General features: G+C 37.2%; 1 protein-coding gene across 1 annotated transcript in view; it reads right to left on the reverse strand.

The window, feature by feature from the left end:
* The window catches only part of TNFSF13B (TNF superfamily member 13b), a 51,684-nt gene extending 37,743 nt beyond the window's left edge, over positions 1–13,941 (reverse strand). The window contains exon 1 of the mRNA XM_041731147.1: positions 13,662–13,941. The gene's annotated coding sequence lies outside the window, so the exon portion shown is untranslated. The remainder of the gene's footprint in view (positions 1–13,661) is intronic.
* Between the last annotated feature and the right edge of the window lie 10,041 nt (positions 13,942–23,982).

Raw genomic sequence — 23,982 nt, forward strand, 5'->3', positions numbered from 1 at the left:
ATTCCGGGGTGTTCCTGGGGAAGCAGTGTGGATCTGTCCTTCTGTGATTCCTACCAGCTCCCAGGGGGAGCCTAACTGCAGGGGGGGCCAGAGGCAGCTGGATGGTGGGTAGTTTTGGAAGACTGTGAGAATAAACCATCTGGTGGGAAGTCCAAAGGTGCCATGAAACTCTGCACCTTTTCCTATCAAAAGAGTTCTCTATTTCCTTGCCCCCCTGAGTCTGAGATGAGCTTGTGAGCTGCTCTGACCAGCAGAATATGGGAGATGCAACCGAGTTCCAATTTATACTCTCTTGGGCTGTTTTCCTGAGACCACCATGTAAGAAAGTCACTGAGAAGCACCCCAGGGTCCCAGGGTAAGAAAGCCAGTCTATCCACTGTGGGATAGGAAGACACGGGAGTGTTCCCAGCCAAGAGCCAGCATCTAGTGGCCAACATGTGAGGGAGGCCATCTTGAGCTTTGCAGATCTCGTGGCTGCCAGGGACAGGCAACCATGATAATGAGGTAGGTGGGAACAGGAGATGCATCAACCAGAAAGCCACAGAATCACAAAAATGATAAATCATCATTGTTAGAATCCACAAAATCAGGGTGGCTTGTCACTTAGCAATAGAAAACTGAAATACCACATTCCCTGATTATAGTTTAATAAAAATCATTTAAAAAGCTCACCAAAGAGTTACTTGAAAATGTAAAACTGCAATCACAGATAAAATCTGAATCAAAGGATCCCTGGGTGGCGCAGCGGTTTGGCGCCTGCCTTTGGCCCAGGGCGCGATCCTGGAGACCCGGGATCGAATCCCACATCGGGCTCCCGGTGCATGGAGCCCGCTTCTCCCTCTGCCTGTGTCTCTGCCTCTCTCTCTCTCTCTGTGACTATCATAAATAAATAAAAACATAAAAAAAAAAATTAAAAAAAAAATCTGAATCAAAGATGTCTGCAAAACTGAAGTCAGAATTGGAAAATGATGAAAAAAGGGAACAATTTATATTAAAATGGCAATAATGCTAACGAGATCAGAGCTCTAAAAACAAAGCTATCGTCAAAACCCAAGAATATTCTGAAGAAATCAGAAGAGGACATAAGAGGAATAAAATAAGCCAAAACAATCCAGGAAGTGAAAATTAATAAAGGTAATCAGCATTGATGGTTAGTTTTTAATTGTGTATTTCTAGTTGGAATGTCAGAACTCTTTCAAAAGTGCAAAATAAAAAAGTTGTTTTGGAAACGACTCTGGCAATACCTAGTAACACTGAAAACACATACGAACTTGGTTGGATGCAACGGTTCTGCCACTAAGAACTTATCCATGGGAGGCGGAAACAATAGAAAAGGACATATAGATATTATCTCAAGGAAAATTAAATCTTGTTATGTTTAGTCCTCTATTGACAACAGGCAACTTCTTTGGTGTGTTTTCCCACTACTCAAAACATAAGGCTAAATAAAAGACCCTCTTTTTCTCAAACTGTTTCATTACCAAAATGATGGTCCAACTAATTTATATGATAATTTGTAAAAGTTGTGTTAGATAATTGTGTGGAGTCATAAAACTTATATGTTAGTAAAAATTCATCAATCTTATTGTTGATTACTTCTGAATTTTCTGCATTTAAAATGAACTGACTTTTGTCTATTTATCTTAAAAACAGGTTTCTTTGTTCCACCACTAGTGTAAAAAAAAGAGGGTGATTTCCAGAATTTTAACCAAAAGCATAATCTGTTATCTCACGGCTTCAGCTGTTTACATATTTTAAACTGAATAATGGGCTTCTAATAGCTTCAAAAATTAAACACAATCCAGACTCATGTTGGTATTTCCACACTTAGGAGAAGCAATCATGATGCAGCTCAAAATTCCTGCAAAATTCTCATTGTCACTTATCAACCAGCAGTTCTCGTGATACTTAACCAAGAATGACAAGTAAATCTACTAGTGACTATTAAAATCTTCCACCAGGCAGCCTGGGTGGCTCAGCGGTTTAGCGCCGCCTTCAGGCCAGGGTGTGATCCTGGAGACCCGGGATCGAGTCCCACGTCGGGCTCCCTGTGTGGAGCCTGCTTCTCCCTCTGCCTGTGTCTCTGACTCTCTCTCTCTCTCCCTCTGTATCTCTCATGAATAAATAAATAAAATTTAAAAAAAATTAAAATCCTCCACCATTTCCGGATGCCTGGCTGGATCAGCTGGTACAGTGTGTGACTCTTGATCATGGGGTGGTAAGTTGGAGCCCCCTGTTGAGGGTAGAGATTACTTAATAAGTTTTTTAAAAATCCTTTACCATTTCAGAACACTAACCTTAAGTCATTAACTATAGATGGTTTTTCACTTTTTATAAAATTGCATTAAAATACAAATAACATAAAATTTACCACCTGACCCTTTATAAAGGCACTCTTTGATTTCTCTTTAACATAGTTGATTTTTGAATTTATCATTTTCACCCCAACTCAGACAAGGAAACCTATTTCACTTTGGGAAACTTCTGCATGTCTTGGGTTTTGCATCACAAAGAAAACTGACACATCATCTCAGGCTCCAGAAGGTGGCAAAGTGTGTGCAATACTCCATTCAGTATAGAGAAAGGTATTTTGGTTCCCACAACTGTCCTTTGCCTATAACGCCCTCTGGCCCTAGATTGTTTTTTATGGTGTTAAAAAAACCTACAAAATAAAACCATCTCTCACTGTTGTGGAACTGCTGCCACCCACCATCTCCAAAACTTTTTCATCTTGCAAAACTGAACCTCTATTCTCGTTAAACTAACAACTACTCTGCCCCATACCTGATAACCATCATTCTTCATTTGGTCTCTATGATGTTGACTATTCTAGATACTCAGATAAGTGGAACCATATAGTATTTGTCTTTTTGTGACTAGCTTATTTCATTGAGCATAGTATCCTCATGGTTCACCCATGTTATGGCTTATATCAGAATCTCCTTCCTTTTCAAGGCCAGATAACATTTCATTGTGGGTATATATGTCTATGATTAATGTGTGTGTCCCTGTTCACTCTGTTGATGGCCCGAACAAAACTACTTATTCCAAATAAGAGGGAATTGCACCTGCTTGACTGCAGGGCTGGAATATAGGTCTTTTCCTGTCTTCAGACTTGAACTGAAATGGGCTCTTCTGGGGTCTGGAGTCTGCTAACTTTCAGACTGGAACTGTCAGCATCAGCTCTCTGGGTTCTTAGGCCTTTGGATTTGCATTAGAATATATGCATTAGTATTATAACGTGCATATATACACTTATTCTGTTGTTTCTGGGAAGAACTCTGTCTAATGCAATACCACATTTTGTTTATCCACTCATCCATCAGTGAGGGATGATGATCAACTTGGATTGCTTCCACATTTGAACTACTGAATACTGTTAGAATGTTCTTGTGCAAATAGTTCTTGGAGGTCCCATTTTCGATTCCTTTGGATAAATATACACAGAAGTAGAATTGCTAAATCAGATGGTATTTCTATTTTTAATCTTTTGAAGAACCTCCATAATGTTTTCCACAGTGGCTGCACCAGTTTGCATTCCCACCAACAGTGCAAAGTGGTTCCAATTCCCCCACATCCCTGCCAACAAGTGCTACTTCCTATTTCTTGATAGTCACCATCCTAATGGATGTGAACTGATATGTCATTGTCGTTTTGATTTCCATTTCCCTGATTAGTGAAGAACCATGGACAATGTTAAAGCGCTTTAAAAAATTACCTTAGAAAAAAAGCACACGTTAACTTGTTTGCACTATGAAATAAAGCTACAGATAGACACATAGTTCTTGCTTGCTGATTGGCAAATTTTCTCAAATATGCTCGTAAAGAAAATCTCTGTCATCCTCCTATGCATCTCTTTTACTGTCACGTAGTTACCATACTCACAACACTTCTAACATCAGATATATGGGTGTTCTCCCCCATCAGTGATTCTCCACAAAACCAGACAGGTGTCCTACAATTTACCCCAGTTCTGACACCATCTACCTGGAGACAGGATCAGATCCCACAGGTTAAGGGCTCAGTCACTTCAGATTGCCTCCACCTCACTTCAGACGCCAATGATAAGTTGAGGGTGTCACATGTGCTTCAGATGGAGACACTCTAAATCAGAGGTCCTTACCATCCCGCCTCTGGTTTGACTAATTTGTTAGAGCAGCTCACAGAATTCAGGACAAGAGTCTACTTACTACTTAGCAGTTTGTTATAGAAGAATATGATAAAGGATACAAAAATATCCAGATGAAGGGGGTGCACATAGCAAGGTAAGTGGGAGGGGGTGTGGAGTATCCATGCCCTCCTCAAGAACACCACTCTCCCAGCACCTCTATGCTCTCACCAACCCAGAGGCTCTCCAAATCCAATGCTCCTAGGATTTTTATGAAAGCTTCCTTGGGTACTATGGATCATTAACTCCATTTCCAGACCCTCTCTCCTCTCTGGAGAAGGGAGATGATAGGGTGCTGAAAATCCCAAGCTTCTAATCATGAATTGGTTTTCTTGGTGATCAGCTCCATGCAGGAGCCTACCAAGAGTCACCTAATTAGAACAGAAGACACTGCTATCATCTAGGATATCTCAAGGGATTTACGAACCAGGGTCAAAGACACACACATATATATTTTTTTTTCTAAATTCTTTTTTAACAATAAATGCTAATTTATTTACAATGTGAAATAAAACTACACACTGTGTTCAGTGAGCTGCAACTTCCTCAAATATGCTGATTCATTTGCAAACACAGTAGTGAAGCAAATTTAGAAACACATTAGTTGGATTCTTTCTTTTTTTTTTTTAATTTTTATTTATTTATGATAGTCACAGAGAGAGGCAGAGACACAGGCAGAGGGAGAAGCAAGCTCCCTCTTGCTTCGGGAGCCCGATGTGGGATTCGATCCCGGGTCTCCAGGATCGCGCCCTGGGCCAAAGGCAGGCGCCAAACCGCTGCGCCACCCAGGGATCCCTAGTTGGATTATTTCATAGTAACTGTTATCTACCCATGTTAGCAAAAGAAATCCACATCCTCTATAAGGACACATCTGCTCTAAATACCCACACTCTCTAGGTCACTGTGTCCTTGGTCAGGACAAATCAGGACATGTACTGTCAATCTGAACTCTACTGTCTCAGCCCTGGTGCTTGACCACTACTCTGAATAACTATTTTCCTTTGGATTTGTTATTCTTGTCCAATGGACCATCCTACTTTTTAAAGGTGAATTTGCATATTTTTAATCTATTATAGTTTCTTTTCTAATACAAAACATAAACCCCAAATGCAATGTACAACCAGATGAAGATCCCGGTTAAAAAACAAAAACAAAAAAAAGCTTCAAAGACATATGGGGAGAGAATGAGGGGAGCTGAATATGAATTGGCTGCTTTATTGTTCATCATTATAGGTTTAATATTGATAATGTGCTTATGCAGGGGGACATCCTCATTCTTAGGTGATGCACACTGAAGTATTAATGGGTAAAGTGTCATCACACTGTAACTTACTTTACAGTAGTTCAACATAAAAGAATAGATACTTGATGGATGTAGCAGATTGACACAGGTGAAGCAAAATATGCCCAAATTGGGATGCTGGGTGGCTCAGCGGTTGAGCATCTGCCTTTGACTCAGGGCGTCATCCCGGAGTCCCAGGATCGAATCCCACATCAGGCTCCCTGCATGGAGCCTGCTTCTCCCTCTGCCTGTGTCTCTGCCTCTCTTTCTGTGTCTCTCATGTATACATAAATAAAATCTTTAAAAAAAAAAAGTTTCTAAAAAAATTTATGCCAAAATTCTGACTCTAAGTGACAAGTGAATGCTTACTCATTTTACTGTTATTTCAACATCTCAGTAGGCATGAACATTTTGTAACCTCCCCAAAATGAAACAAAAGATCAAGCACTTTTTTCTATTTACAAGTTCTAGGAAAAGCAAATGTTGAAGATGTCACCTCAGTCTTTGTCTATGTGCGTAATTATCCTTTTTCTCAAAAGTAAAATGACACAAAGCTGATCATCATATAAAAAGCAGATTTTTCATTTAGCCATTATTTCTTGTATATAGCACTGAAATTGCAATGGAGTTTTTGGTATGAAAACAATCCAGCTAAACAACTGTGCCAGCTTTAATGATGTGTCTCTTGCTTCTATCCTTCCTTCCAAAAGGCAGATCAGCTGTTTTCCACTCTAATCCTTCAGGGTCTGTGCCCACCACATGCTCTTTTGATGTGGATTTTCAAACTACATAGCATTTATGTCAGTTTCTAATAGATATACATTCAGAATACAGACTGGAAAGACAAGGGGGTAGCTTCCACCAAGGAGGGACACCCATGTCTCCCATCGTGTAGGGCCTCTAACAGGTGCCTGTGTGGGTGTGGGCACCAGAGACAAATTGTGTCCTTAAAAGCCATGGGACATGATCTCCTGACTGAGCCTGGTATGGAAAGAGTGACACTGCTTTACAGTGAACTCAGGATTAGAATCACCCAACACAGGCCTAGACAGCAAGCACTTCAGCAGTTGTCATAATATACTGAAAATCAGAAGCACTGCTCCAGGTCAGTCTGATGGCTCTTCGACCAGCAACCATTCCCAGATTCCACCAGAACCATTCTCCATTCAATCACCTAGAGTGATGATGTAGCCAGACAGGTCAGGGAGGCTGAGGCAGGTTAGTTTGATTTAGAGAAACAGAGGCAGCTGAGTCCACAGAGTGTGTGACTCTTGACCTCGGGATGGTGGGTTTGAGGGCCACATTGGGTGTAGAGATTACTTAAAGTCTTAAAAGAACAACAACAAAAAAGAAATAAAAACAACATATGATGTTTCCTGTTTCCAAGTAGAAGACAGTCAATTCTTTTTCAGGGAATTCTATTCTTTCCGAATATAACACTTACTGTGTATTTGTATTGCATGTGCATATATTTCTTTATTTGCCTGTTAATTGTTTATCTCCCCAAACTCCATGAAGGCAGAAGCTGAGTCTGTTTTGCTTGCCTTTATAGAACCAAAATAGTACAATGACAGATGTATCATAGACGCTCCATACACGGAAAGAATGCAGTAAATAGTACCCATTGTGTAGGCCACATGTCTTTAATTTGGCCACATCTATATAATCAAGAATTTAGGCTAGTGTATATCTAAATGTGCACTTGTCTACCTATGGAAATTTTTATATCGGAATCTTATCAGCATAACTTAGATTAACAATACATTAGATTTCTGGTAATTTATTATACTTCAGTATGGCAAATGTGATGCATGCCAATTAATCAGATTTAATGAATTAAGGTTGGTTATTATGTAGAATGACCTTGTCTGTATAACAATTTAGGTTTTATAAGAAACATAAAGACTGTTGGAAAAGGGGGTGCCTGTGTGCCTCAGTCAGTTAAGCAGTTGACTCTTGAATCTGGCTCAGGTCATGATCTCAGGGTTCTGAGATCAAGCCCCAAGTCAGGCATCATGTTCAGTGGGGCATCTACTTGAGATTCTTTCCTTTTGCCCCTACCCCCCTGTTCACATATATTTGCTCTCTCTCTCTCTCTCTAATAAATAAATAAATCTAAAAAAAAGAAGGTTGTCGGAACCTTCTTACATATGTATAGGCCTCCTAAGAGACTATTACTATTCACATTGCACTGCAACTTATTTGTTTCAGTAATATATCATGAGTATTTCTGCAGATCAAAAAAAAGAGTTAGTTCCTTCTATAATTTATTATTTCCCACTGATGGAGTTTCAAGCTGTTCTGTAGGTTTTTTATTTGCTTGCTTGCTTGTTTATTCTGGCTACTCCAAAAATGCTACATTATACTTTTACACATGCCTTCATCTACTTATATTTTAGGGATAGGCTCCCCAAAGTGAAAACACTGGGTTAAAAGTAATGAAACAAATCTTCAATTTCAATACATAGATGCAATTTGGTCTCCAAAAATGTAACAATTCTTAATCCTGCAGCTACACTTTCTCCTACCCTTGTCAGCACAGGATCTTAACAACCACTTAAATTTCATTCCTATTAACCTTGAAAAATGAAACAGTCCATTGTTCATACACTGACACCAAATAAAACTGCTATTCTAGCTATCTCTATACTAAAATGTCCCAATTCTTCAATAATTTTACTGAAAATTAAATTCTTATGGTTTTTAAATATAATTGCCAACAAATCTTCCTAGAATTCATACATTCTAAAAGAAATATACTTGTACTGAAGATACTCATCATGTCCTCCTTCCTTTTCCTACATTCCCCTCTCAGATAACCTGCCCCATGGACAGCTCGAGAGCTGAGTAGTGGAGCTGAGGGCATCTCTGATGGCACCAATTATGAACTAAATCCAAGCACAGCAGAAGTCAATCTGCTAAGTGAGAGCATAGATGTGAGTCCATCTGACCCCAGAGCAGGCCAGAAAGAAGCTTCATTCATTGATTCTTTGATCAAAATGGTCACGCTAGGGTCTGCTTTTGTTGGCATTTAACAAAACCGCACACTCTTTCATGGTATAACACTTAACAAACTAAACTAGAAGAATATTAACTCAACATAATAAAAGCCATATATTAAAAGCCCACATCTGACATCATACTTAATGGTGAAAAACTGACAGCTTTCCTTCTAAGGTTAGCAATAAGGGCAGAATGCCCATTCTTGACACTTTTATTTAAAACTATATAGGAAGTCCTAGCCAGAGCAATTAGGCAAGAAATAAAAGGCAACCAAAATTGAAGAGGAAGTAATAAAACCATCTCTGTTTACAAATGACATGATCTTATATGTAGAAGACAGGATTCAATTTAAAAAAAAAAACTATTAGAACTAATAAATTCAGCAAAGCTGTACAATATAAATCAACACAAAAATCAGTTGTGCTTCTGTCTAGTAACAATGAACAACTTGAAGGAAATTTTAGATACAATCCCATCTACGATAGCATTTAAAAAGAATAAAATAATCAGGAATAAACTTAACCAAGTAGGCAAAAGACTTGTATGCTGAAAACTACAAAACATTGCTGAAAGTAATCAAACAAGACAGAAATAAATAAAAATACACTGTGTTCATGGATTGGAAGATTTAGTATTGTTAAAATGTCTATAACATGCTCTAAGTGAACTACAGATTTAATGCAATCCCTTTCAAAGTGTCGATGGCATTTTTTTGCAAAAATAGAAATAATCATAGTAAAATTCATATAGAATTTCAAAGGACTGCAAATAGCCATAACAATCCTAACAGAAAAACAAAACGAAACAAAACTAACATCTTCACACTTTTTGATTTCAAAACATAGTATAATGTTATGATAATTAAAACAGCATGTTTCTGATACAAAACTAGATACACAGGGCAGCCCGCATGGCTCACCGATTTAGCACTGCTTTCAGCCCAGGGCGTGATCCTGGAGACCTGGAATCGAGTCCCAGGTCAGGCTCCCTGCATGGAGCTTGCTTCTCCCTCTGCCTGTGCCTCTGCCTTTCTCTCTCTCTGTCTCTCATGAATAAATAAATAAAGTCTTAAAAACAAAACAAAACTAAATACACAGACCAAGGGAATAGAATAGACAGAAAAAAAATGCATAGCCATGTAGATGATTAAATGATCTTTGACCAGGTTGCCAGAGCTGCACAACGGGGAAAGGATACTCTCTCTTCAACAAATGGTGCTGGGAAAACTGGATATCCACCTTCAAAAGAATAAAGTGGGACCTTTCCATTAATACCATATACAGAAACTAGCTTGAAATAGATTAAAGACTTAAACTTAATACCTGAAACTATAAACCTGTAGAACAAAAAGCATACAGGAAAAAATCTCGTGATGTTGGATTTCACAGTGATTTCTTAGACATGGCACCAAAGGAATAAGTATAAAAAGCAGAAATAGACAATTGGGAATATACCAACCTTAAAAACTTTTGCATAGCCAAGGAAACAGCAAAATGTAGAAGCAATCTAAAGAATGAAAAAATACTGCAAATAATATATCAAATAAGGCAGTAATATTCAGGATATATAAAGAACTACAACTAGCAACAACAGCAGCAACCCCCCCCCAAAAAAAACTGACTTAAAAATGGGCAAAAGACTTGAATAGACATTTCTCCAAAGAAGATATACACAAGGTCAGCAAGCACAAGAAAAAGATGCTCAACATCACTAATCATCAGGGAGATGCAAATCAAAACCACAATGAGATACCACTTCACAACTAATATGATGGTCACTTATAATGACAAAAAAAAAAAAAAAGCAGAAAATAAAGTGTTGGCAAGGATATGGAAAAAGTGGTACCCTTGTACTCTGTTGGTAGGAATGTAAAATACTGTAGCTGCTATTGGAAAACAGTATGAAGGTTCCTCAAAAATTAAAAATAGAGGTACTATATGATCCAGCAAATCTCACTTCCTACTACATATCCAGTATGATTGAAAATGGGATCTCAAAAAGATATTTGCACACTTATGTTCACTGAAACATTATTCATAATAGCCAAGATGTGGAAACTAAATGTCCACTGACTGGTGACTGGATAAAGAAAATGTGATATATACATACAATGGAATACAGCTTTAAAATAAAAGGAGAGCCGGTCATGAGTTGCAGCACGGATGAACCTTGAGGACATTGTGCTAAGTGAAACAGGTCAATCCCAAAAAGATCAATATTGCCTGCTTCCACTTACATGAGGTATTTGAAGTAGTTAAGTTCATAGGAACAAAAAGTAGAATGACATTTGTCAGGGGCTAGGGAAGGGGGAAAAAGAGAGTCATTCAGTGAGTATAGAGTTCCAGTTCTATAAGATAAAAATGTTCTAGAGATCTGACACACAAGGTGCATACAGCTATCACTACTGTACTGTTCACTTAAAAATTATTAAGATAGTAAATTTTGTTATATGATTTTTACTACAAAGAAAGGCAACTAACTTATGACAAAATAATAATAAATATGTAAGCTATATAGAGGCAAAATATTTGACAAAAAAAGCACAAAGGCAAGAGATGGAAAAACCAAAGTGTTACTTGAAGATAAATTATAAATTTAAAAAAGATACTGAGAGAACTTAAGGCCTAAAGATGCATATTTTAGGATATTAATTTGACCCAAATTAATAAACAGCTCGTCAATTTGCAGACTTTTTTTTTTATAAAGTAACATGCTGATTTCAATGTGTAGAGAAATGCAAATGATTTAGAACAGTCAAAAAATCTTAAAAAAGAAATCAAAGATTTGCACTAAATGATTTCCAAACTGTCTTACAAAGATCCAACAAGAGTAGTACTGAAATACACATAGAGAAGTGAATGGATCCAGATACAAGGCCGGACATAGTTTTTCTGGACCAACCAGCCTCCCCGCCTCCCCTGCTCTCCCACTACGATGGCAGCAGAGCCAGTACTGCCTTGATCTGCTCTTTCTCAAGGATTGGTTATACTTCAAAATAAAACAATTTCAAGGTAACAGAACATCTAAATGTAAATGCCACCATGTCTCTCTTACACTTTATCTGAATATGTTCATTTCTGCCACCTCTAAGTATCCAGCAAAGGAGAAAAAGAAACATAAAAATTAACTCTGACATTTTTATTGTCAACGGAAAGGAGCTGGCGTTACTAATTAAATAAAGCTGTGGTGATCCAACTGTAATGAAGTTTGTTAATAACAACCTAAATTCATGAATACATCTTAATAGACTGACAATACATTGAATGCAAGCATGTGTGACGGGTCATGACTGTTTTTTTGTTTGTTTGTTTGTTTGTTTTTTAATGATAGTCACACACACAGAGAGAGAGAGAGAGAGGCAGAGACATAGGCAGAGGGAGAAGCAGGCTCCATGCACCAGGAGCCCGACATGGGATTTGATCCCGGGTCTCCAGGATTGCGCCCTGGGCCAAAGGCAGGCGCTAAACCGCTGCGCCACCCAGGGATCTGACGGGTCATGACTGTTAAGTGTCTCAGAGGTGCTGTGCTGCCTCTCACAACATACAGGGTCAGTGGTGCTGGGCTGAGCGTACCCCTGTCTGTCTTCAGTTCCTGCGAACTCTGCACTGTAATAAAAAAGGCTGTTCTGGGCTGTGACACCAATTTGCTAATCTTTTTCACCATGATACGATACACCAACTTTTATAACCCATGTGTATTTGCATAAGCAATCAATACTCAGCAACCTCCAAAGCTCTCTAGCTGAGCATTAAGCTCATTCATTCATTCACATTTTGAACAAACCTTGTTCTAAAACTAGCAAGTGCCAGCTACTCTACCAAGAGGTGACGAAAACATCCTTCTCTTTCTCTTCCAGGGATATCTTCTCTTCTCCTAACTTTATATATATATATATATATATTTATATTTATATATAAATATATATATATATATATTTTATTATTTATTTATGATAGTCACAGAGAGAGAGAGAGAGAGAGGCAGAGACACAGGCAGAAGGAGAAGCAGGCTCCATGCACCGGGAGCCCGATGTGGGATTCGATCCCGGGTCTCCAGGATCGCGCCCTGGGCCAAAGGCAGGCGCCAAACCACTGCGCCACCCAGGGATCCCTCCTCCTAACTTTAAATGTTCAAGCTCCTCATACTAGGTCCTAGGTTCCGCCTGTCCTTTCAGACTCTTTTCCTCAACTTTCTCCCTTTTTGTTACTTCTGTAAAACATACATGAAATTTACCACTTTATCTGTTTTTTCAATATATGGTTCAGTGCATTAAGTACATTCCCATTGTTGCACACTATCCATCTTTATGGTATCACTAATGACTACCTCAGTGACTATCTTTAGATCTCTTTCCCAAAATCTAATGCCATCTTGGATATCATATCCTTCAGGTTTCTCTTAGGTACAAGTGATAAAAATCATCTCTAGCTAATTAAATAGAAAAAGATTTCACTGAACAGATTTGGGGTAACTTCTAGAATCTTTGTAAAGAACCAAGGAATCATGCTTGGAGGCTCTAGATCTATATATCTCTCCTAATCATGATGCAGAATTGGGCCCATGAAACTACCACTGCTATTGCCACTGGCACAGATCTTTCAGCTTGCACCACCATTTACACTCCTATCTCTGGGAAACTACGTCTAGAACCAAAGGCGCCAGAGGCTCTGAAATCCACATCTGGCTGCTGCTCTCTGCCACTGCCTACATTGGTGTGGGTTTTCCACGGCCTTTCTTTTCCATGTCACTACCCTCCACCTCGAAGTCTGGACCCAAAGTCTGGATCCCACACAGAAACCTGTATCTTTGCTGTGAGAGGAGTACCCCACATTGGGAGCCCAGTTCAGCTAGAACTGCCAAAGCAAGGGAGGGTGCTGGGGAGTTAAAAGAATGAGAAATGTTCATTATTTTGTTCTATAGCACTTCAAACTCATCATAAAATTAACCTAAACTAGCATTTCTGTCAAAACCTTCTTGTGCTCTCCCCATCATCCAGGCATTAAAGGCAGAGACACAGAACTAATAATTCTGTATTCTTCTCCACTCCTCCCCATCAGCCACATCCCAAGTATATCTTGAATCCATCCACTCCTCTCCAGATCCAACATTATCATCTGAATCCAAGATTTTTTAATTAAAATATCCCTAAATGGTCTCACCCATTGTAACAGCCTTATTGAGATATAATTTACATGCAACACTACTCACCCATTAAGAGGGGCAATTCAATGATTTGCAGCATTTTCACATAGTTGAGGTAGAGATAGATAATAATCTATTTTAGAACATTTTCACCACCCCAAAAAGAAACTCCGTCCATCAGCAGTCACTCCTCATATCCCTTCGGTCATTAATCTACTTCTTGTCTCAACAGAGCTGCCTACTTTGGACACTGTAAATGAATGCAATCATATAGTCCACTTAAACCTTCAACAATGGGGGTTAGGCATGCTGACTCACTATGCAGCTGAAAATTCATGTATGGGGCAGCCGGGGTGGCTCAGCAGTTTAGCGTCACCTTCGGCCCAGGGTGTGATCCTGGAGACCCGGGATCAAGTCCCATGTCGGGCTCCCTGTGTGGAGCCTGCTTTTCCCTCTGCCTGTGTCTCTGCCTCTCTCTCTCTGTATGTATCTTTTGTGAATAAATAAATAAAGTCTAAAAAAAATTCATGTATGACTTTGGACTCCCCAAAAACTTAATTACTAATAGCCTATAGCTGACCAAAAACCTTACAGATGGCAGTTAACACAGATTTTGTACTTTATATGTATTATATACTGTATTCTTTCTTACAGTAAAGCTAGAGAAGAAAGGTGTTAAGAAAATCATAAGAGAAAATACATATACAGCATTATACTGTATTTACATTTTGAAATTTTGTGTATAAGTGGAACTTTGTCACTGTAGTTCAAACCTGCATTATTCAGGAGTCAACTGTATATAGTCTTTTGTGACTAGCTTCTTTCATTTTACATAATGTTTTTAAGGTTCCTTCATGTTATAGCATCTAACAGTATTTCATTTCCTTTTATTGCAGAACAACAGCATATTCACTGTATGGATACATCACATTTTATTTATTAAATTATCACTTAACACATATTTGGATTGGTTCCACTTTTTTGTTATTATGAACAATGAATGCTTCTATGAGCAATCATGTACAATCAAAGTTTTTCTGTGAATACATATTTTCAGTTCTCTTGGCTATATACCCAGGAGTAGAACCCCTGGATCATATGCTAACTCCATTCTTAACCTTCTGTGAAACTGCTAGACTATTTTCCAAAGTGTCTTCTCCATTTTACATTCCCACAAGTAATGTAAGCATTCAAAATTTCTCCACATTCTTGCTGATGCTTGCTGTCATCTTTGATTATGTCCATCCTAGTGGGTGTGATGTACTATCTTATTGTAGTTGTGATTCATATTTCCCTTATCACTAATGACATTGAGCATCTTTTTATGTGCTTATTGGCCACCTGTATTCTTCTGGAGAATGTATTCAAATCCTTTGTCCATTTTTAAAGGTATTTTTATTTATTTATTTATTTATGATAGTCACAGAAAGAGAGAGAGAGAGAGAGAGAGAGAGAGAGAGAGGCAGAGACACAGGCAGAGGGAGAAGCAGGCTCCATGCACCGGGAGCCCGACGTGGGACTTGATCCCGGGTCTCTAGGATCGCGCCCCGGGCCAAAGGCAGGAGCTATACCGCTGTGTCACCCAGGGATCCCCCTTTTTCCATTTTTAAATGGGGTTGTCTTTATATTGTTGAGTTGTAGATGTTTGCATATTCTAGAAAAAGTCCCTTATCAGTCATGTGATATCTACATATTTTCTATCATTGTGTTGGTTGTTTTTTCATGTTCTTTATAATGTTCAGGCAGACTTTAATTTTTTTTTCTTTTAAATCAAGCTCAATTTATCTAGTTTTTTCTTTTGCCACTTGTGTTTCAGTGTCATAGCTAAGAAACCATTGCCTACCTAATCCAAGCTCACAAAGATTAGGGCTATGTTTTCTTCTAAGTGTTTGTTACATTTTGACTTACTTTTTATATGGTGTCATGTAGGAATCCAAATTATTCATTTGCATGTGGGTATCCAGTGACACATCTGTTTGTTGAAAAGATTGCCCTTTCAATACCAAATTATCTTGGAACTTATGTCAAAAATCAATTTTGGCAGGGGATACACAATCCAACCCACTACATTATCATGTTTGGGTTATTTATTAATAGTGCACAGATATAAAATTGATTTTTGTACCTTGATCTTGAATCCTGAAACCATGCTGAACACATTTATTAGTTCTGATTTTATTGGGATTAGTTCTGATTTTAGGATTTTCTATATACAAATCATTTCATCTATAAATAGGTATAGTTACTTCTTCCTTTCTGATCTGGCTACTTTTTATTTTCTTGCCTAATTGGTCTGCATAAAACCTCCAGAATAATGTTAAATAGAAGTGGCAAGAGTATACGCCCTTGTCTTGTTCCTGATCTGGAGGAAGGTTTCCAGTCTTTCACCTTCAAACATGATGCTAGCTGCAAGTATTTTGTAAATACTCATTATGGGCCTAAGTTTCCTTCTATTTCTAGTTTACTGAGTGTTTTCCATCAAGAAGGTGTGTTGTATACTGTCAAATGCTTTCTTCTTTTCACACAGTGTTATAAACTGAATTATGTCCTCCAAATATTTCTATGTTGGAGCCCTACCCCAGGTGTGACTGCATTAAGGGATAAAGTTAATGGGGTACCTGGTAGCTCAGTCATTTGAGTGTCTGATGCTTGATTTCAGCTCACGTCATGATCTCAGGGTCCTGGGATCATGCCCCATGTCAGGCTCTGTGCTGGGCATGGAGCCTGCTTAGCATTCTCGCTCTCCCTCTCCCTCGGCTCCTCCACCTCCCTTAAAAAAAACAAACAAACACCTTAATGGGATAAAGTAAACCAAGATCATAATCATGACCTTGATAACTGGTGTCCTCACAAGAAGAGGAAGAGATCTTTCTCCATCTACTCACAGAAGAAAGGCCTTGTGAGGATACATCAACAAGGAGGCCATCTGTAAGCCAGGAGGAGAGCTCTTACCAGAAACCAAATTTGCTGGCTTCTTGATCATGAATTCCTAGCCTCCAAAATGGTGACAAAGTAAATCTTTGTTGTTTAAACCACAAGTCTGGGTTCTGTTATAGTGGCCCAAGCAGATTAATATGCATAGTGTATTGCATTAATTCAGATTGTAAACTAAACTTGCATTCCTGCGATAAAGATCACTTGGTCTTGGTCCATAGTCCTTTTGTATTTTGCTGGATTCAATTTGCTAGCATTTCATTGAGGGAGATCCTTCTTCCATAAAGGATATTGGTATAACTGGCAAAATATGAATGGGATCTGAGAATTAGGTATAATAATCTACTTGTGTTATTTTCTTGGTTTTAATGGTTGCATTGAGTATGTATGCAGGAGAATGTGTTTAGCTAAACCCATTAAAATATTCATACATGATGGGCCATTAGCTTGGGAATTTACTTTTAAATGCTTCATTAAAGATTCTTTTACTATAAATTCATCTTTTCTGTAAGTCTGTGATTGTTAACAACAATATAATGAAAGGATGGATGGAAAATAAAGAAAGGGGGATACAGAATTGAAAGACTAGTAACTCCAGAGGAAGACATGAGAGATTTAAGTAGGAAGGGGGAATTCAACAAGATGCCATAGGGCTCTCTAATCTTGAGGAAAGGAAAAAAAAAATAATAATAATAAGGCTATTTTCTGAGCCACGTTATAATCTGGATGTGTACTATTCTCACATGCCAGGATCATTCCTCCTCTGCATTTTCCAAAAGCTTAGTAGGAGATAAGAACACTTTGCTAAAAGTCCTTCTTATGAACTACTCCTCAGGCAGATTTGCCCTCAGCTTTTCTTCCAGTTCTACTCATAATAAATAAGAATTAAAGGGCAATGAGTTACTCATTAATATATTTTCTTAAATTTTAGGCTCCAAGCAACGATTATTCTTATTACATAAGGGAAACAAGTTATACTATTAGAACACAAATGGTTTATATTTTAGATTAGCTCCCCCATAGAAAATGTAAGACAAATAGTTAAGGTGTGCAAAACACATATACCAAATATGATGTCAAACTGAGAAAAACTGGTCTTCACAAGAGAGTTCTATTCAGAACTATAGGAACAGTGTCCAGAACCTACAATTCTCCAAGACTATATGAAAATGTTTAAATCGCTCAAGAAAAGCTTCTATTTTGTATAAAACATTATTAGCTATATACCCTATCTGGTATTCTTAGTAAAGAAGTATGTCATGTAAACTAACCATTCTTGTTTGAATTATAATAACATCACTTATGCTGGGCTATAACCTTTATAATCATCTTAACAGCAATACCTAGATTAACTTCAGTGAATACTTCAGCCTTTACGAACTTCTGAGATGACACAGGGATACGAACAAACTACTCAAAGTTCCAGGGTTTTCTGCTCTTCAGATAAAGTCTCTGGAGTGCAAAGGTATTTACATATATTTTCCATCTATATCATCATATAATGGAGTATTTGCTATATCTAAAGAACATTTTTCATCCATCTACTATTTTCTAAATCCCAGCTATGTGTCCAAGGCAATGAGGAGAAATGAGAACTGTGTCCATCCTTACAAAGTTTAGTCTACTGGATGACACTGTGTGCTTGATGCCTGTGTGTCTGTAATTTACAATGTTACTGATGAAAATGCAGAAGTCCAAATAACAGATAATGGTGAAATATAGTAAAAGACTGGGAAAGGCTTTAGCAATACTACATCACTTATCATTCATCTTCAGGTCTGCTTTTATTTGAGAATTACAATTGTTTACCAACTATCTCCCAAGATTCTGAGCTTCCCCCTGGGCTCTACCTTAACCCAGTCCATCCCATATTTACAGGTCTACATGAATACAATAGAGGAGCCTTGAACTTGTGTTTACCTCAAGGTATATGCCCTGGGAATAAAGGCCACACAAAAAAACCCAATATGCCTCATTAAGTGCATATCTTACTGGTTTAAAAAATGATAATAGGGATCATGATAAAATTTTAAAAGGGGAATTACAGGTACATGGTTAAAAATGTAATGGAAGATAACAAAACTGGGACATAATCACTATCAACCAGAGAAGAAACCCCATGACAAGGGGTTCTTTGGCCTTCCACTGATGTGCCTGCTAACTTTGTGGCCCTTGTTGTCTTACCCTGTACTTCTACCAGTTAATGCCAAGCTTAGTGGTCACATCTTAGCGATGTGACTTAATCACATGGATACCTTCGATGTTTCTACTTTAATCACAGGCTGGTGTGTGTGTGTGTTTACCTTCCCTTATAGGTGTTGCTATTCTAGATCTAAACCTTTAAGAAATATGAAAAGTATTTTATTAATTGCCTCTGTGCATCTTCTTCGTTCTTAGAGAAGGAAAGTGTGGACTAACTTCAGTGAGCACATTCCACACAGAAAACCTACAAGGTGCTTAGCACTGTGCTAGGTGCTGTATCAATCAGAAAGAAACCAAATGGCAGCCTACCGTATCTTGGTTTATTATAGAAGCCAAGACATACAAAAAGGAAATAACAGTGTGTATAATGAAGAACTAAATTGAATATAATCAAGTACCAGACTACAAAAGGTAGTGAGTGCCATAATCTTCAGAAAGGGGAGCAACTATTCCTAGAACTACCATGAATTTGGGTTCTGGGTATGGGAGCTCAGCAAGGTGAGAGGACATTCAATTTAGAGGTCAAAGCACCAGGCTTAAGTAAATGCAGAGATGAGAAAGGAATCTGATTCATGGAAGAGGAGTCGCCACCATTTAGGAGAATATGGTTAAGTTTACTTTGTGAAGGACCCTACGGACCAAGAAGTCTGACTCTGATCTGATGAGAAATGCAGTCACTAAGTACCCTTTGGTAGGAAAAGGTGTGGAGTGGTTTTGGCAAGTTAGAACAGGACAAAGATCAAGGAGTGAGATCAGCAAAGTCAGAAACCAGTTCACTACTTTGTGATCAAGAAAAAACGACAAAAAGGAGTCAGAACAATACTCGGTATGTCACAAGCATTCAATAAAAGTGCTCGCTATTATAAAATAATTTCAGGGACCAGCATGGTAAGGCTGGGAAAATAAACAGTAAGATCTATTTCAAAAGTACCTGTTTCACAACATGAGAAAGATGGACACTCATATTTTTTTGGGTCTTACTTTTCTATCAAGGGCTGAAAAAAGAGAATGAGCAGTCTTAATAAGGTTAACTTCTAGATCTTCCACAGAAAAGCATTTAAATGCTTTGTGGAAAATGTGGTTTATTGGGTAACATTCCTAACAAGTAAATTGCTCATGAGTAAAGTACTCAAAGGTTTGTTGTGGGGGGCCAGTGATCATTAACACGTTCTACCATCAGGTCTCACACTCGTAGGTATTCAGAAAATGTCTTTCCCTCCCTTTTCCTTATATTCTCTAACTGATCCAACTGTTGATGGCTTTTAGCATGTAAAAGAATGTAAAGCAAGAGTTGGGAGAGTGAAATAGGAATGTGAAAAAAAAATTTTTTTTTTAAATAAGAAGTAGTAGTTTAAAAAACTTTTTCTTGAGATTCAGGTTGGCAACCTTTCAGTAAAGCACATGGGAGATCTCACCTCCCATCACATCTATCAACGGAATGGTGGTCTCCAATAAGTGAACTCTTCACCTCCCCTTGTAAGGGGGCCATTGAGGTTTGTCATCCAGTTCCTATCATCAGACTGGTTCGGACACTCTTGAAACATGTGAGTTTCTTATCAGGGAAAGCAAGCTACAGACTCTTAAAGACTAAATGAATATCAGGCCATTTTTAATCATACTAAACCATCAACTCCATAGTAATGGGAGTAAAAAAAAGACCAGTTTTGTGAGAAGGCATTTTATGAATCTGAAGGCAAAAGGACGATGAACAGTTAAAATTTATTCATTCCTAGATTAATTTAGCTAATCAAATGCTTTGGGGCCTAGTCATTCACCAATGGTTCATATTACAGAAAATACTTACAATTAGCCTAAATTAAATGTCTGTGGAGGGATAATATGAAGGAAGAGAATATAAATCTAACTTCCACTTATCATCCTTACCATTACAACAATAAAAATTCATTAATTTCCATATGAATTCAGAAATTTTATTTAACCCTTAAGGAAACCTTAATGTCCTACCATATAATTCAATAGAAAATTGGGGAAAAAAAAAGACTGAATACAAACTATCTTAAGACATTAATCAAACTTTTAATGTTATCAATTTATTGCATATGTCAGTACAGAAAAATAGAAAGTATATTCTAAAAGAAATTTATTGTAAAAAAAAAACAAATGTAAATGCTTGCTTGCCATGGCTAGCACATCGTTTACGGTAACATTCAAATTTGAGTTATAAAATTTTATTACTCCTTCAAATAAAATATGGCAAATAACAAAAATATGATTTACATCATGAAACTGGGTTAACGTATTTTATCCTGAATGTACTTGAATATGCCAAAAACAACTTGACTTTTCAGTATTCACTGTACTGACAGAAACTGTTATAAATTATGTTAAACAACACACACTCATCCCTGTTACATTATGAGTATATGGCACTTTTTGTAAAAAGTGTCTCTTATATGTAGTCCTATTTTTAAACTACATTTTTAAGATACAAAATATAAATGGAGGTATATTTGTGCCATTTGGCAAAAACATGTCAACTATAAGTAGGATGAATGTATTTATTCTGCTATACAAATGAATATATTATTTCTGATTAGCTAAGATGATGTGCATATATGGTAATATAAATAAACAGAAGTGCTTTTCATTTTCTACCCTACTGATTTAAAAAATAGATGTCTGTGCTCTGTCATTTCTAACTTTACCTGAGTGATATGAAAATACATAAATCTAAGTGGATAATCTGAAAGCATTATAACGAATGTTTTTCACAGTTTTTTTTTCTTCTTCTCTAATTGTTGTCAAACATAATAGGAAAAATGGAGAGGGGGGAGGTCAGTGGAAGAGTTCAGTATATCTCAATCATGACCTAATTTTAAGTGATTTCTGTGACATCCTGTTTAAAAGTACCTTATTTTTTTCCCGACCTTAAGGAAGAAAGGGACTCAATAATAAAAAACTGCCCTTAAACTGACATTGAGAGAAAATTTATATAAAATTGAACATGGCCTTCATTCTGTAATTTGACCAAACAAACCTATTCAGACCTCAAACCAAATCTTACAAAAATAAGAAATGAATATAAAAGCATCAGGTGGTATGAATTCTCAACAAGAGACTATAATTGACACATTACCAAAGCTGGAACTTGGGTGATTATCAAGTGTCTACAGCTCATCAGGAAAGCTGCCCAGTAACAAAAAGGAAAATACTATTTTAATAAAAGTATCAATTCTACAGTCAAAGTATTTGCAATTCAGGTGCTCTAGTCACTTTCTCCATTAGAGACGCCTTGCATACAAATGTATTGTTTTGCTCTGTTAGGTATCCTTTTTGCCAATCTCCTCAGTTAATCATTTCCTGGATCTACATCCAAGAACGAGGTCATATTCCCTTTCCAGCTATTTCTATTCATTTAATATTTTTTACCTTTCATCTGTCACAAATTCTTTCTCCCCATAGTTTGCAATATCCTTCTCAGTATCCTTTTTGCCATTTCCCCTCCAATAATCCCTTTCAAAATAATGATTTTGATCTAAATGAACTGTATCTTCCTGTATTTAAAATCGTTATACGATTTCCAAATTTGCATTAACTTAATAACTTAAAATTCATTCATAATCTCTTAGAGCTGCTCTTGCAGATGAGGCAGAAATTAATACACAAGGCAGACATAGTTCTATTCCCACTAGGACATGGGTCCAAATGAAGGTGTGACCTATGAAGCATTCACATTTTATTAAGACCGACTGCTTTGGCCACAAATTAGATGTTTTGAAAAAATGACGCCATGAGCTTCATGGACCTCTAATAACAAGAGTTTGTCTTCTACTCTCTACCCATCTAAGAAATTTCAAATACAGAAGCGAGGAAAGAAAGATGTATTACAACCCTAAACACAGCCCCTTCTGCTGCAGGAAGACACTTCCTTAATCCGAAGAGAAATGAAGGTGAGGATGGAAACAAGTACTTTACAATTTTTGAAATCCTGGCCTTAGGGAAAAACAAAACAAAAACCTGTTTAAAAACCCTTAAAAAAAAGCAGCATAAGAACAAAACACTGATGAAGAAAAGGTTGAAAGCTTTTATACTTCATCAGCATATTTACAACTAAAGTTGATAAATCCCTCCATGAGTAGTAAACCAAATAATCACATGAAAACACACAAAGGTACTCTGTAAACTTAAAAGACTGATACAAGTCTAAGGTGTGCCAAGTAAGCTCATGCCTAAGGACACTGCATTTGTTGTATTAACTCTTTTCTTTTTAATATATTACTATTTAGTCATTCTACATATCAAGGATTGACAAGATGAAAAGTATCCTTTAATCATGGTGAATTTATACATAAAAATACACCTTCTAAAAAAAATACACCTTCTGTGATATGCATTACCAACTTTTTTTTAAAGCATGACTAACAATAATTTTTAGAAAAAGTGTCCTTAAAAATCATACTTGCTAGAATTTATTTTCTAAATACTGACATAGAGTGATTTAGAATGTTATGCAGCAAAAGTATTTCTAGCCCAATCTCCTTGGAAAGATTTTAAAATTAAAGTCAAGAATATTGACCCATTATTCCTCTACTCTAGCTGCTTGCACAAAGCCAATAAATATAGCTAAAATATTCAAAATATGTTAAAGCTGATGTAATGTAATGTACAGAGCTCAATTACATCTAATTTTTGAAGACGATTCGAAACAACCTAGCACAATTATACCTCATAGCTTATTTTTTTTTTAAGTAAATCCTGCAAGTTTTAAGAGGCTTTTTTTTTAAAGCAAGATTTTTCTTACTCTTCTATGTGCCTAAGTGCTACTTCTCACTTATAGCCATTTAATTGTTAAATGTGGAAATAGGTTCTGTAAGAAAAAGCTCTAGAGTTCCTTCACTCCCACATTCCTACACTGAAGAAAAAATAAAGACTTCCTGAAACTGTCTTTCAGTGCTATCGTAACAACTGAAACATTAAACCAAAGAACAGCTTTTTTGCTTTTGTTTTTGTAACTTTTATTTTCAGAAAGTCCAATAAATGAGATCTTGACTTTAGTGGGCTAGATATACCTAGATACTGGACTTAAAAATCAAATGTGGGAGTTTCTATAAAATCGTATGTACAATCATGTAATGATGGTAAGACTTGCTAATTTCATTCTTAAACAAGTTCTAATTATCATTATGACTGCTAGTAGTGGTTCAGCTGTAGACGTACAAAACCGACAGAAGCTAAAAGTCTCTTTGCCACCAAAATTACAAATGTTAAAAAGTTCAAATATGCACATCAA

Source organism: Vulpes lagopus, chromosome 16 (genome assembly GCF_018345385.1).
Source record: "Vulpes lagopus strain Blue_001 chromosome 16, ASM1834538v1, whole genome shotgun sequence".
NCBI lineage: Eukaryota > Metazoa > Chordata > Mammalia > Carnivora > Canidae > Vulpes > Vulpes lagopus.